Source organism: Dipodomys spectabilis, unplaced genomic scaffold (assembly GCF_019054845.1).
Source record: "Dipodomys spectabilis isolate Male_0828 unplaced genomic scaffold, ASM1905484v1 ptg000147l, whole genome shotgun sequence".
NCBI classification, from domain to species: Eukaryota; Metazoa; Chordata; class Mammalia; order Rodentia; family Heteromyidae; genus Dipodomys; species Dipodomys spectabilis.
Window position 1 is genome coordinate 1423494 of NW_024870824.1, and position 14666 is coordinate 1438159.

Here is a 14666-nt window from a genome sequence, read left to right on the forward strand (position 1 = left end):
TTCTGTTATTGCTGCCTATACAATCTATCTACCTCAATATGATTCAACAAGACTTTATATATGAGCCAAATAATTTTAACAATAATTTAAATACTAATATCATCTTTTGCTTACTCTGACTCACCACACATTAGTTCATCATAGGAAATGTATATATGTACATATATATTTATTTTTGGTAATGGGGCTTGAACTTGGGGCCTTGAACTCACTTGTTCAAGGCTAGCACTCTACCACTTTGAGCCACAGAGCCACTTTTGGTTTTCTGGTAGTTAGTTGGAGATAAGAATCTCATGGTCTTTCCTGCTAGGGCTGGCTTTGAACCTCAATCCTCAGATCTCAGCCTCCTGAGCAGCTAGGATTACAGGCGTGAGCTACAAGCTCCAGGCCAGGGAAATTATTTTGAAAAACTCAAAACTTCTCAATCATATGACAGACTCTTTTGGTATGTCAAAGTGGAAAGGATAGATGTCTGTAGTTCATCCTTATATTTAGGATCAATTTCCCTATATTGGCATAAAATCAATCTCTTTGGGGTACCACCCTGCTCCACTGGTTCAGTTGAAGCCCATGCTTCAGCTGGTGTAGAAATGTCATCTAGAGCTGATAGTAGGTATATAAGTGATGAGAGTAATATGTGTTCTGGATAGAGATGTTCAAGAGTAGGCCTATGACCCAAGCAGGCCAGTCATACCCACAAGCATTAGGCTATGATCCCTGGAACGATTAGAAAAAAAAAATTACTTTCCCAGCACCCACTCTGCTGGGGAGGGGTGAGGTCAGAGTTGTTAAGTCAAGACCAGATATGAGCCATTTTACTACCATTTGAGGTCAGCTTGAGAATGAAGGCAATATGAGGAAAGTCAAACTGTGGAAGTGGAACATATCCACTCTGTACTGTTTGATTTAGTTTTGCCTAGAGCCAATAGAAGCTCATGACATTTTCATAAACTCGTGACATTTCAAATTAGTTTACTTAGTTTCCATCATTTGCAAAAGAGATACTCTTGAGTAACACAATGGACAGGATGATAGAGGATGTGAACAATCACATTTCAATCCTCTCTTACTATTAAAGAGGTTAATTGTTGACATATTTCTGAAGAAAAGCAAGTGGGCCAGAGGTTGCTAGTGTTGTTTTAAAATTCTATTTTGCTGTCCTTTATGCTTTTCATAAATTCAGAAACTGCAGAGAGAGCTCCAGAAGGGAGTGCTAGTCAGGTCTACAATTTTAACAAATGTTAGTATTTGAATGGAATGTATAAGAGTTAATAAATAGAAGTGGAAATTTCCACTGAGGTACCAAAGAATACCTCAAGTCACTCCTCAAGTTATGGTTGTCTCAGATCTGGAATAGGAAGAATTATGGCTTTGCCTAATAGGGCTTTAAAAAAATCATATAAGTTGCCAGGCATCTGTGGCTGATGCCTGTAATTCTAGCTACTCAGGAGGTTGCACTATGAAGACCTTGGTTCAAAGCCAGCCTATGCAGGAAAGTCTTAACTTCAACAAAGCACAACAAAAGCTAGAAATGGTGCTGCACTGTGGCTCAGAGAGCTAGCCCTGAGCACAAAGAGGCTCAGAGACAGGGCCCAAGCCCTAAGTTCAAGCCCTAGGACTGACCAAAAGAATATATTCAGCGACAGTGCTCAGGTCCTGAGTTCAAGCCCAGGACCAGCTTGTCCCCTATCCAACCCCCACCCCCTGAAAAGGTTAATTTAGGGAGCAAGCTTAGAAAGGAGCCTAGGCATAGTAAGTGCACAAAATATATTGATTATGATTTTTATTTCTTCTCAATTTTAGGCGTCAAAACATTTGGTCCCAGAAAGGATCCCAGGATTCTCACTGCATGATGCCATTCTTGTCTGCTTCTCCAGCCACATTTGAACATTGTTATGGTGGCTTAAGGTACAAATAAATGCAAGAAGGTAGACTAGGCTTTGCACATCCAGTCCTCATGAGTTAATGGCTAGTACAGACAGCCAACCAAGTATGACTGCTCTATCAGGATTATGTTTTTGCCTTGAATCAATTTCCATTTTTATAAGCCCATGTAGACCAGTTTGTATGATATAAAATCAATGTGAAGAGAACCGTGTTGGCAAGAAATCTGCCTGGTAAAAGAAGACATTTTCTTAGATCACATACCCTTCTAAACATTAATATTTAAAATTCTGTTATTTCCAGCCAGGTGCTGGTGGCTCATGCCTGTGATCCTAGCTACTCAGGAGGCTGAAATATGAGGATAGTGATTCAAAGCCAGCTGGGGCAGGAAAAGGCATGAGACTCTTATCTCTAATAAAACCACCAGAAAACCAAAAGTGGTGCTGTGGCTCAAGTGGTAGAGTACTTGCCTTGAGCTGAAGAGCTGAGGGACAGCGCCCAGGCCCAGAGTTCAAGCCCCATGACCGACCAAAAAAAAAAAAGTTATTTCCCTACAAAGATGTAATTATGCTATGACAAGGAGTAAATTGTTAGCTGAACAATACTTTTCATTCCGCTTTTCTGAAGCAGATACTATGCATGGTTTATGTAAGAATAATTACATGCTATACTAGAAGCTAAGAGAAAGGATTTGATATCTGAAACTGTTCTGAAAATTAGAGACAGGTTGACCTTTCTGATAAAATTTTAGGGTATTGCCTTTTGAGTACAATTGCACAATGTAAATTTCTAGTATAGATAAGATTTATTAGAGCAAAAATAAAATATTAAATAATTCAATGAAATTTTCTAGTGCGATAATTGGTCTCGTTTTATTATCTATAAGTAGTCATACAAAGGAATTGGCATTAAAAAAAAGCAGTTGATGAATACAATGCATCTTGATAAATGTCACCCCTTTCAACATTATCACCCTGGACTCAATTTCAAGTAAACAATTACACACATCTTTCAATTTATGGTTGCTTTTAATACATTTTCTGCCCCCTTTGTCATTGTTAGACTGTCAGACCCACATATTACAACTGTCAGAATGCCCAAGTCTGAAGCTACCACTTTTAATTTCTTTCTTCTAATATGCAGTGAAGAGGGAAATTGGATTTTCTCTAAAATAACAGTGAGCAGGCTTTGAATGAGAGTTAATGGGTTTTATTTTGACCTTTGCACACATGCATACCATTTAGTTTAATTATATTCTCCTTTCTTTTTAAAATTTTTTTTTAATTCTCCTTTCTTGACTCTCTTGTTCACCCTCCCCTTCTATTCATCTCCCCCGAATAATCCCCCACTTGTGTTCATGTCCATGCCTTTTCTTTAGATCTAAGTTTCTGTATATGGGAGAACACAAGGAGTATTCACCTTTCTGAGCCTGGCTCATTTTACTTAACATAATGATCTCCATTCCAATCCATTTTCCTGCTAATGACTTAAGTATATGATTTCTGCTCATCTTAGCCAGGCTGTTCATAATGTGACTAACATATGTAAGTGTAGACTTTATAGTTCCAATTTCTGAAGAACACCTTTTAAAAATTCATTTTCCCATCTCAATCTCTGTGTTTCGTCAAAGGACTATTTTCCAATATGCTTCTCCTCTTTTGAAAACTCTCTGATGGAAAATTTGCTCTATTTGTGTGAGTGTATCCTCTAGATGAAGATTTTTACTCTTATTCCTACAATTTCATGACTCACATAAATCCTTTATGTTTTCTTGACCCAAATGCTGTGTGTGTTTTAATATCACAATCTGATGAACAATTATTAGAGATGAACGAAATCCTTCCTGAAAAAAATGCATGTTATTATTTATGGGATATACCTTAGTGTATTCACTTAGTAACTCAGAAAATATGGCAAAGGAATAAAAGGCATCTGAGTTGTTTGGTTTCAGCAGTGCTAATGATGTTATGGTCAAAAGAGTCTCATTTCAGATCAATTAGATTACTTTCATGCTGAGGAAATTTCTGTCTTACATAACATTTGTTAGACTATTCAGTGTAGGCAGACATCTCCACTATTGATTTCCTCTATCATGAAGAGAAAAATAGAATGGCAGTTTTAACAATGTAAGCAAAGTTTCAAAGTGAAGAGCTTACCATTTTTGTAAATGCAGGGTCAGTGTATATCAGACCACAGCTATTTATTTCCAAATAATTTCAGAATTTAAAGATAATGCTGTGTTCAATTTTGTGTTGATCTGGCACCTTTCTCTTCTTGGTAACTAGCCTACCAAATGACAGAGCATCAACCTGTCATGATTTTATTACCTGTACGCCTACATCCTTCCCCAAAGGTTATTATAAAAAGGAGTTAATTACAGCTCTGACAAACTACACAAAGCTGACACATATAACATATAAAAAGCTTTTTATTGCCAGATAAATGCTTTCTTACCAGCAATTATATTGAACAGAAAGTGGTAATACCCAAGGATAGCTAATAACAGGTCTGATTTCCAGTGGATTTTTACTAAGGTTGTATCCTGAACTCTACTTTCTATATCAATGCAGCAGCATGAATTTGAGTGAGGCAACACTTCCATAGATGTTATACTAAAAACTTGTATTTTATGATTCAGAAGGAAAATTATTTCTGTAAACTGTATTTTACATTTAAAATAACATTAAGTAACACATAATAATCCAAATCTGGCTTTCTTGTTATGTTATACAAAGACATTATGACATTTCCTCATGTATTCATTACCACTTACTCATGAATATATGTAACTTTGAAAGCTTTAGAAGACATTTGAAAATATGAAGGGAAAATGTAATATGGTTAAGAAATACTTGAAAAATTAATCCAACTTTTTTGTTATAATTACAAGCAGCTTTTGGGGTACTGTTATTTCTTAGATGGTTGCTGAAGAATTTCTGTTTGTAACTATAATACTTCAATCATTTGTGTGCTCCCTGGGGATTGTCAATTGTCCATTTACTCTTAGTTTATGGAGGATAGTGGTTCAGCCATAATAAGAAGGCTAAGTTTATTACATCATCAATTTTCAGTATGAGCATACATTAATGTAATCTTTATCAAAGAAAAATTGTATACCTTGTTTAGAAACAGATTGATTTGCATAAGCATGTTCTATCAACACATTTGGATCTCCTGTTGGATATTCATTAAAAAATTTAAATTTATTTTAATATAATAATGCATATATCACTTATAAAAAGTACACTGAGAAGTAGCTTCCCTCCTATTCATCTTTAGTCATCAATCGTGTTATCGGCCACAGTTACCTACATTTTTGTGTTCTAAAGATATGTAAGTATATTAAAAAGCATGTCTCTTTATAAAATATGGCAGCAACATGTATGCATGTTTCTTATTTTGTCAAACATTTTACAAATATAGAAATTTCTTATTATTCTATTATTTTATGGACCAGTATAGATATATAATATTCCATCATAATTCTTTTTTTCCTATTTTTATTGTCAAGGTGTTGCATAGAGGGGTTACAGTTACATAAGTAGGGTAATAAATACATTTCTTGTCAAACTTATTACCTTTTCCCTTCCTGACTTGCCCTTCCCCACACCCACTCCTCCCCCTCCCCGCAAATTGTATAGATCATTTACAGCATATTGTCTTGTGTATATCGCTGTTACATTGGTTCCCCCCTTGTCCTTTATCTCATCATTTTGTTATTCTCTTCCCTTCCCTAATTCAAACATATTGCAATACCAGGGTACCAAAATCAAATACAGTGACAACAGGGGTTATACCATAGGGGGAAGAACATACAAAAGTAACCCCAAAAAATCAAAGTATTTTAGGATAACCCATCATAATTCTTTTTTTTTGGGGGGGGTCCGGTCGTGGGGCCTGAACTCTGGGCCTGGGCGCTGTCCCTCAGCTCTTCAGCTCAAGGCTAGCGCTCTACCACTTGAGCCACAGTACCACTTCTGGCTTTTTTCTTTTTGCTTATGTGGTGCTGAGGAATCGAACCCAGGGCCTCATGCATGCAAGGCAAGTGCTCTACCACTGGGCCACCTTCCCAGCCCCCCCATCATAATTCTTAAATGCACAAAGACTTCTTACCTTTTAAAATATATTTAAAATAAAAGTACATTTTATTATTATTATTGTTATTATTATTATTATTATTTGGTCATGGGGCCTGAACTCTGGGCCTGGGTGCTGTCCCTCAGCTCTTCAGCTCAAGACAGGCACTCTACCACTGAGGCACCTTCCCAGCCCCCCAAAATACATTTTATTTTAAATGTAAAACAGAATACATGATTCTTGATCTTTCTATTTTAATTTAAAATATTTCTGTAGGCAGGAACTGACAGCTCATGTCTGTAATCCTAGCTACAAAGATTGAGATCTGAAGATTGCAGTTTAAATCCAGCCTTGGCAGGAAAGTCTGTGAGACTCTTATCTCCACTTAACCACCAAAATCTGGAAATAGATCTGTGACACAAAGTAGTAGAGCACAGAAGCTCAGGAATGGCATCCAGGCACAAATTGTGTGTGTGTGTGTGTGTGTCTGCAAAAAAACCAAAAATCAGTATAGCATATTTGCTTATACAGAGGCATATAAACATAAGTGTGCAGATTTTAAGTGTTGACACTTTATATCTAAGTGACTTTGACATTTTATTTATTTATTATTTATTTAGTAAATTTTCTACTTCTAGATCTATGATATGTACTTCTATTGAGGTTTTTACTTTCTCTCTGATTGTTTTATGCTTACTCTACAAGTTTCTCTTCCTATTATACTTATATTCCTTATATACTTATATTCATTATATACTACCAGTCTTTGAGCCTCTCCTTGCTCCTTCCCTTTCTCTCCTGTTCTTAATCTGTGCACATATGTGACATCATCAAAACACTTTGCTTCAAAAATGATGGTTAATAAAAATCTCCAGCTCTACTGTATACTTTCCTACTAAACTCAAGAACATGTAATTAACTGAATATCTCTATTTTGGTGTTCTACAGGATTACAAACTTAACTAACACTTAACTCATCTCTCAAAACTTTTCATTTTTTCTATTTTTTAAAATCCTACTTTGGCTACTACAAATCTGAGAGTTATTCAAGAGTTCTTCTTACCTTTTCTTGCAGTACTTTTTGGCAGTTCACATTCCAGTAACTGATTAGTCTTAGTCATATCCCACCACCACAATTCTAGTCCTAGTTATTAGAATTACTGTATTACTGCAACAGCTTTTCAACCAATCTACTGTTTCCTGTTGTGCTTGATAAATTATACTTTATTGTCAATTTCTTTTTCATTTTTCTTTTTCCTTTTTTTTTTTGCCAGTCCTCGGGCTTGAAGTCAGGGGCTGGGCACTGTCTCTGAGCTTCTTTGCTCAAGGCTAGCACTCTATCACTTGAGCCACAACGCCATTTCTGGCTTTTTCTGCTTATGTAGTACTGAGGAAGCAAACCCAGTGCTTCACGCATGCTAGGCAAGCACTCTACCACTAAGCCACATTCCCAGCCCCTCTTGTCAATTTCTTTTTAATAATTAATTAATTAATATTGTGAAAATACTTTTCAGAGGGGTTACAATTACATGAGCAAGGTAATGAGTACATTTCTTTTTTGGGGGTGGGGGGCGTGATCCGGTCGTGGGGCCTGAATTCTGGGCCTGGGCGCTGTCCCTCAGCTCTTCAGCTCAAGGCTAGCGCTCTACCTCTTGAGCCACAGCGTCACTTCCGGCTTTTTTCTTTTTGCTTATGTGGTGCTGAGGAATCGAACCCAGGGCCTCATGCATACAAGGCAAGCGCTCTACCACTGAGCTACCTTCCCAGCCCATGAGTACATTTCTTATCAAGCATTGTTGCCTCCTCCTTTCTTTCCCCTTCCCATCCCTTCCCATCTCAGCCCGCCCCCTCCTCCGTTCCTCCCCCTCCACCCCGCGCCAAAGTTGTAAATTTCGTTTTTCGACATAACCATTCGTACATCTCATTGTTGCAATGAGTCTACCTGTATCCCTATTTAAACAATTTGTTTTTTCCCTTCCCCTCCACAAAGTATACCAACATCAAATACAGTGAAGACAGGGGTTATACAGTGGGGGAGGGAGGACATCCTCTTGTCAATTTCTAAGAGGCAAAATTTCTCAAGACTCTCTTGTTTTTTTTTTTTTTTTTGGGGTCCAGTCGTGGGGCCTGAACTCTGGGCTTGGATGCTGTCCCTCAGCTCTTCAACTCAAGGCTAGTGCTCTACCACTTGAGCCACAATGCCACTTCCAACTTTTTTCTTTTTGCTTATGTGGTGCCGAGGAATCGAACCCAGGGCCTCAGGCATGCAAGGCAAGCGCTCTACCACTGAGCCACCTTCCCAGCCCAACTCTCTTGTTCTTGAAGTGTTACATCTTCGAGTTTTCCTGGACTCTTATTCCAATTACTAGAAAGGGTACCCTTCACTTTGTGCACAGAATAGTAATTAAAAAATTAATGTACAACTTCCATGTACATCACAGACCATAGGCAGCAAATTTATTTTAAAAACGATGAAAGGAATTGTGAAGAACTGTCACTTGAGCCTGGCATGGGGTGATGGAGTCCTGGTGCTTGCGACCAGGGATCGGTTTGCTCCTAATCTAGTGAAACTACTCTCAATTCTGAGTACTGACTGACACACCTCTTGAGCCCCTGTAACTATCTCTCTAGAAGTTTCTATTGCACAGAACTTTGGGTGATGTGATAGAGTTTTTTTTTTTTTCGTTCTCTGAAGAATAAAGCACATAAGAAACTGACCCTTTTTCACCTGTCTGCATCAGTGTGGTGAAATTTTCCCATCTTAACATCTTTTGCCAAAACTTTTCAGATAATGTAAGTTACAAGAAAGAAAAAGAAATAAACCTGATGTAAATTCCTCCTTTTCTTCTGGCTTAATGAATATCATTTATTCAGTATAAAATCTTTATATGTTCCACATGTTAAAAATAAATGTACATTCAATCTTGTTAAAAATTAGTAGCTAACAAATATTTTTTGTTGCAATACTGAGGGTTGAACTCAGAGCCTGTCATTCTATCACTTAAGCCAACTTTTAGTTTGACTTTCAATAAGGGCTTGTGCTAACTTTTCCCAGGTTGGTGTCAGAATGTGATCCTCCTCCCTCTGTCTCTTGAGTGGCTGGGTTTATAGGCAGATACCATTACATCCAGCCAACAACAAAAACATTTGCTGTTGTGTAAAAGTCCAGATTTCTAGCTTCTTTTGAGAAGTAAAGAAGATCTGACCTCTATGTGACTACTTATAGGCCAGTGCTTTAAAGTGGTTTGCATTCATTTTTCGGTCAGCTCAGTACCCTCCAGTTCCTGTTCCTACTACTCCATAACCAGCCTCATTCTCTCATCCACTCTGATTGTGTAGTACCTGGAGACACTAGAAGTTGTATCCTAAATACTTTATCCTAAAGTATCCTGAAGTATTTATTTATTTATTTATTTTTACAACACCCTGCTTTTGTAGATGCTTATCCTTTCCTCTTAGAGATGTTTTCCTCATTCTCCCTCCTGTGCATTCACCTCAATATTCCTACTCATCTTTGTGGGATATTACTTCTTAATCACTGGCATTTTAATATTCATCCCTATTTACTATCTATCACATTCCTATCACATTCCTGGAGGAACAATTTAAGATTTTTTTCCTCCTGATTTTTTCCTCCTGATTCCACAGTTGCATAAATAAATGTTTCCTGAATAAATGCATATGATAGGTGAAAATGGTGACAGGGACATTTTTTTGTGAGGTAAAAATGCCATTAAAAGGGAAATTCTCAGCTATAGAAAAGGACAACTTAAATGTTTCAATATATGCAGTTTTCTAGAAATGATAGTTAGAGCTAGATACCTCTGAATGAAAAAAAGAGAATGCAGTTAGAATATTAAAGAAAAAGAAGAAGAGCTAGGCCAGATTCAGGAGGAACAGGAACTCAGAAGCTGCAGAGCAAAGCCCAAGGTTCTTTCTGTGTCACATTAGGCCTGGATATACTCTGCTTTGTTTGAAAGACAGGTCTACAAATAATAACATCAGAGTGTTGACAGCTAGTATCATTTCAGTTACTGTTTGGCTAAAAGGCTCTAAAGAGATACAATTTGAATAATTAAATTGGTAAAATCTTATAGAAAACAGGGGAGATGGAAAGCTTACTGGAGTCATAAATTATTCATGCTTCATTGGAGAACAATGAGGCAGAACTTTGGCTTTTATTATTGCTTCTGCTACAAAGTGATTAGTTTTAATTTTAGATGATTTCACTTGCTTATGTAACATACTAAATTCTATTTGAATATTAACATTTTTGCTTTGACCATTCCAATTTCAGACAATTTACTTGAAGTTATGGAATTGTTTCTTTCTAATGAAAGCATTGGAGGTGAATATTAAGATATATGGAAGACTTCTTCCCATTCCACACAGTTAAACAAATAAAGTAATTTTTGTCTCTGTTGCAGAACCAGAGATGAATGAGTCTTTGAACTAAAATTAGATTACAATGACAAGTCTTCTGAAGAACAGAAATATGTATACCCCTTCCAAATATTTATTACAAAAGAACAAGCTTGTTTTCTGTTATTTGTTGTAGAGGTACTGAGTATATACCATGGCAGTTAAATTAAATTTAAGATACAAAGTTAACCCTTTAAGTTGGCAAAGTATTTTCATTACTACCCCATATCCAACAATACTAGCTATATAGTGGTGAGCAGAAACAATTTTATGTTGTAATTGTTTCCAATAGTCCCATGAATATAGCTATGGATGCCTTGCTAAATTCAGGCTGATTAATAGTTTATGCCAGGGTTTTAAGTCCAGTCTATGGCTATCTGGCATATTCTGTTTGTTTTTGAAATATAAAGAGGGATAAGTGAATTTCTCATATGAAACTTCTTTTAAACTCTTGGTACTTTTATTTATATTAAACTAATTTCATTCATATCATCATCATGTGTAATAAAGTAAGTTAGTGTCAGCAGAGAAAATGACAGTTACTCCTGTGATTCATCACCCAGTGATGTCCTAACTTCTAGGACAAGATAATAGATGATAGAAGTAATTTAAAACATCAGGAGAATTAATTTTCAGTTAATTAAAAGGCATTGATAGACATAACATTAAAAATCCTGATTTTAATCCAACCACTGGTGGCTCACACCTGTGATCCTAGCTACTCAGGAGGCTGAAATCTGAGAAACATGGTTCAAAACCAGCCTGGGCAGGAAAGTCCGTGAGACTCTTGTTTCTAATTAACCACCCCCAAACCAGAAGTAAAGCTGTGGTTCAAAGTGTTAGAGCTCTAATCTTGAATGCAAAAACCTCAAGGAGAATGCCCAACCCTGAATTCAAGCCCATGACTGACAAAAAAAAAATCTTGACTTTAAAGTGATAATATCATCTTATTTCATGCTCAGAAATTTTTAAAATTACATTTTTATTAACTTTAAGTGTCACTATAGTTATGTTGTACAAAAAGTTATGATTATACATGCCACTTTGTGTACAATGCATCTTGATCAGTATCACCTCTTCCTGATAAATCACCCATCTATCTCCTCAATTATCTAGTTTCATAAGATACATATTTTGTTGTTGTTGTTGTTGTTGGTGGTGGTCATGGGGCTTGAACTTTAGGCCTGAGTGCTGTCCTTGAGCTCTTCAGCTCAAGGCTAGCACTCTACAACTTGAGCCACAGCGCCACTTCTGGCTCTTTCTGTTTATGTGGTACTGAGGAATTGAACCTAGGGACTCATACATGCTAGGCAAGCACTCTACCACTAGGCCACATTCCCAGCCCTGCACTGCATTTTCTTTAGAGCTGAAGATGTTAAATATATCTTCATGTGTATATGAACCACTTGTATTTCTTCTTGTGAGAACTGTGCAGTTCTCTTGCCTATTTATTGAACAGATTATTGTTATTTTGCTGTTTAATTTTTTGAGTTCCTTGTATAATCTGGATATCAATCCCTTATTGTTGAATAGCTGGCAAAAGTTTTATCTAATTCTACAAATTATCTCTTGGATCTGATGATTGTTTCTTTTGCTGTGGAGAAAATTCTTTAATTTGAAGCGGTCTCATTTGCCAATTCTTGCTCCTGTCTCTGGGAACCTGAAGTCCTATCCAGAAAAAATTACCCATGTCTATAACTCCAGATCTTTTCTTATATTTTAATGTAGTAGATTTAAAATTTTAAGTCTTACTTTGAGCTCTTTGATCCCATTGGTGTTGATGTTTTGTGCAGGGTAAAAGACAGTTTCAGACTCGTATAGATGGATACTTAGTGCCACTTGTTGAAGAGGCCATATTTTCTCTAGTTATGTTCTTGGCTCTTTTATCAAAAATTAGTTGGCTGAGTCAGGTAGCTTATACCTATAATGCTAACTACTCAATGGGCTAAGGTCTAAGGATTATAGTTTAAAACCAGCCTCGGCAGGAAAGTCACTTAACCAGCAAAAACCCAAAAGTGGAGGTATAGCTCAAATGGGAGTGCACCAGCCTTGAACAGAAACACTGAGAGCACAAGACCCTGAGTTCAAGCTTTAGAACTGGCACAAAAGAAAAAAAATGTCTTCTATAATGTTCTATTAGCACTTGGCTTGTGCGTGCGTGTGTGTGTGTGTGTGTGTGTGTAAGAGAGAGAGAGAGAAAGAATACTAAGCAATTCTGTTAATATGGTTCTGTAGTATAATTTAAAATATGGTATTGTGATAGTTATAGTGGGGCTCTTTTTCGCTTAGAATTTGCTTTTGCTATTTGGGGTCTTTTATGTCTACATATGAATTTTTAGATTGACTTATCTAATTCTGTGAGAAATGATATTGTGACTTTGATAGATTTTAAAGCTGCAGGTTGCCATTTAAAAATTTTTTTTATTGTAAAGATACTGCACAGAGGGGTTACAGTTACATGGGTAAGGAAATGAGTCCATTTTCTATCAAGTATTGTTACCCACTCATTTGTTTTCCCCCTACTATCCCTTCCCTCCCCACTTTTCCAACTCCTCCTCCCTCCAAGCTGTAAAGTTCATTTTTAACTTAGTGTCTCATTGCTACAATGGGTCAACCTGTATCCTTGTTTCAGCATTTCGTTATTTCCCTTCCCCTCCCCAAATTAGAAAAATGTATATACAAGATGCAGGGCGCCAGAATCAAATACAGTGACAACCGGGGGTGGGGGGGTATCCCATGGAGGAAGCACATACAAAAGAAACAAAAAAGCTTCTTCTCCTTCTCCCCGGAAAACACCAAATGGCGGATGACACCGGTGCAGCGGGAGGGCCTGGAGGGCCCGGGGCCCCGCCCCCCCCCCCCCCCCCCCCCCCCGGCTCCTGTAGCAGCCTCTGGGGTCGAGGTCGGGGAGACAAGGCCGAAGACAAGGAATGGATCCCCGTCACCAAACTGGGCCGCCTGGTTAAGGACATGAAGATCAAGTCTCTGGAGGAGATTATGCCCGTGCAGAAGCAGACTCGAGCTGGCCAACGCACCAGGTTCAAGGCTCTGCCATCCGGGGGCCATCATCTTGGCCAAGCTCTCCATCGCCCCTGTGCGGCAAGGTTACTGGGGGAACAAGATTGGCAGGCCTCACACTGTCCCGTGCAAGGTGACAGGCCGCTGCAGCTCTGTGCTGGTGCGCCTCTTTCCTGCCCCCAGGGCCACTGGGATTTTGTCAGCTCCTGTCCCCAAGACACCTCAGCCAGGGGCTGTACTGCTACTTTGGGGAACTTCCCCAAAGCCACCTTTGATGCCATCTCTAAGACCTACAGTTACCTGACCCCTGACCTCTGGAAAGAGACCGTATTCATCAAATCTCCTTATCAGGAATTCACTGACCATCTTGTGAAAACCCACACCAGAGTCTCCGTGCAGAGGACCCAAGCTCCAGCTGTGGCTAAAACATAGAATTTTATACAAAAATAATAAAGTGAATCAAGCCTGTTAAAAAAAAAAATCACATAGCACATTAAAAACCACAGCGACAAAGAAGAAACCTCTTGTGTCCCTATCTTGGGCTCATTTTGCTTACATAATCTTATACATTCATATGTACATAGATAGCTTTTGACCTTTTCTGCTTGTCTGGTAAGATCATCCTAGATGTATACTAGTTATTGCAAATAAGGGAAACCATGGGACCTATGTTTCTTTGGGCTTGGCTTACTTCACCTAATATAATTTTTTCTAAGTCTTTCCATTTCCTAACAAATGGGGCAGTGTCATTTTTTCTGATGGAGGCATAGAATTCCATTGTGTGTGTGTGTGTGTGTGTGTGTGTGTATCACATTTTGCCAAGAAACATTTCTTAAAAACACTTTTATCTGTGAGATATGAGTTGACATCCTTTACTCTTTTTTTTTTTGTTGGTTGTGGGCCTGAACCCTGGCCCTGTGCTCTGTCCCTCAGTTCTTCAGCTCAAAGCTAACGCTCTCCCACTTGAGCCACAGCACCACTTCCGTCCTTTCCTGCTTATGTGGTGCTGAGGAATCGAACCCAGGGCCTCATGCATGCAAGGACAGCACTCTACTACTGAGCCACCTTCCCAGCACCAACATCCTTTACTTTTTAAGGCCAAGAATAATCAAGAATCATTTTCTGGTTGCCTCCAGCCTGCCCCTGACCACCAATGGCATGTTGTTCTTTCTGTGTTCTTGATAGGTAAAGTGTATTTTCTGGAAGTACAAGCTGGAATGGTCGTCATTGTCTCATATTGAAATAGTAATATCCTTTCGGTATGC

General features: G+C 38.1%; 1 pseudogene; it reads left to right on the forward strand.

Annotated features, from left to right (window-relative positions):
• Window positions 1-13873, forward strand: part of LOC122118019 — a 52123-nt pseudogene extending 38250 nt beyond the window's left edge.
• Window positions 13874-14666: the final 793 nt, after the last annotated feature.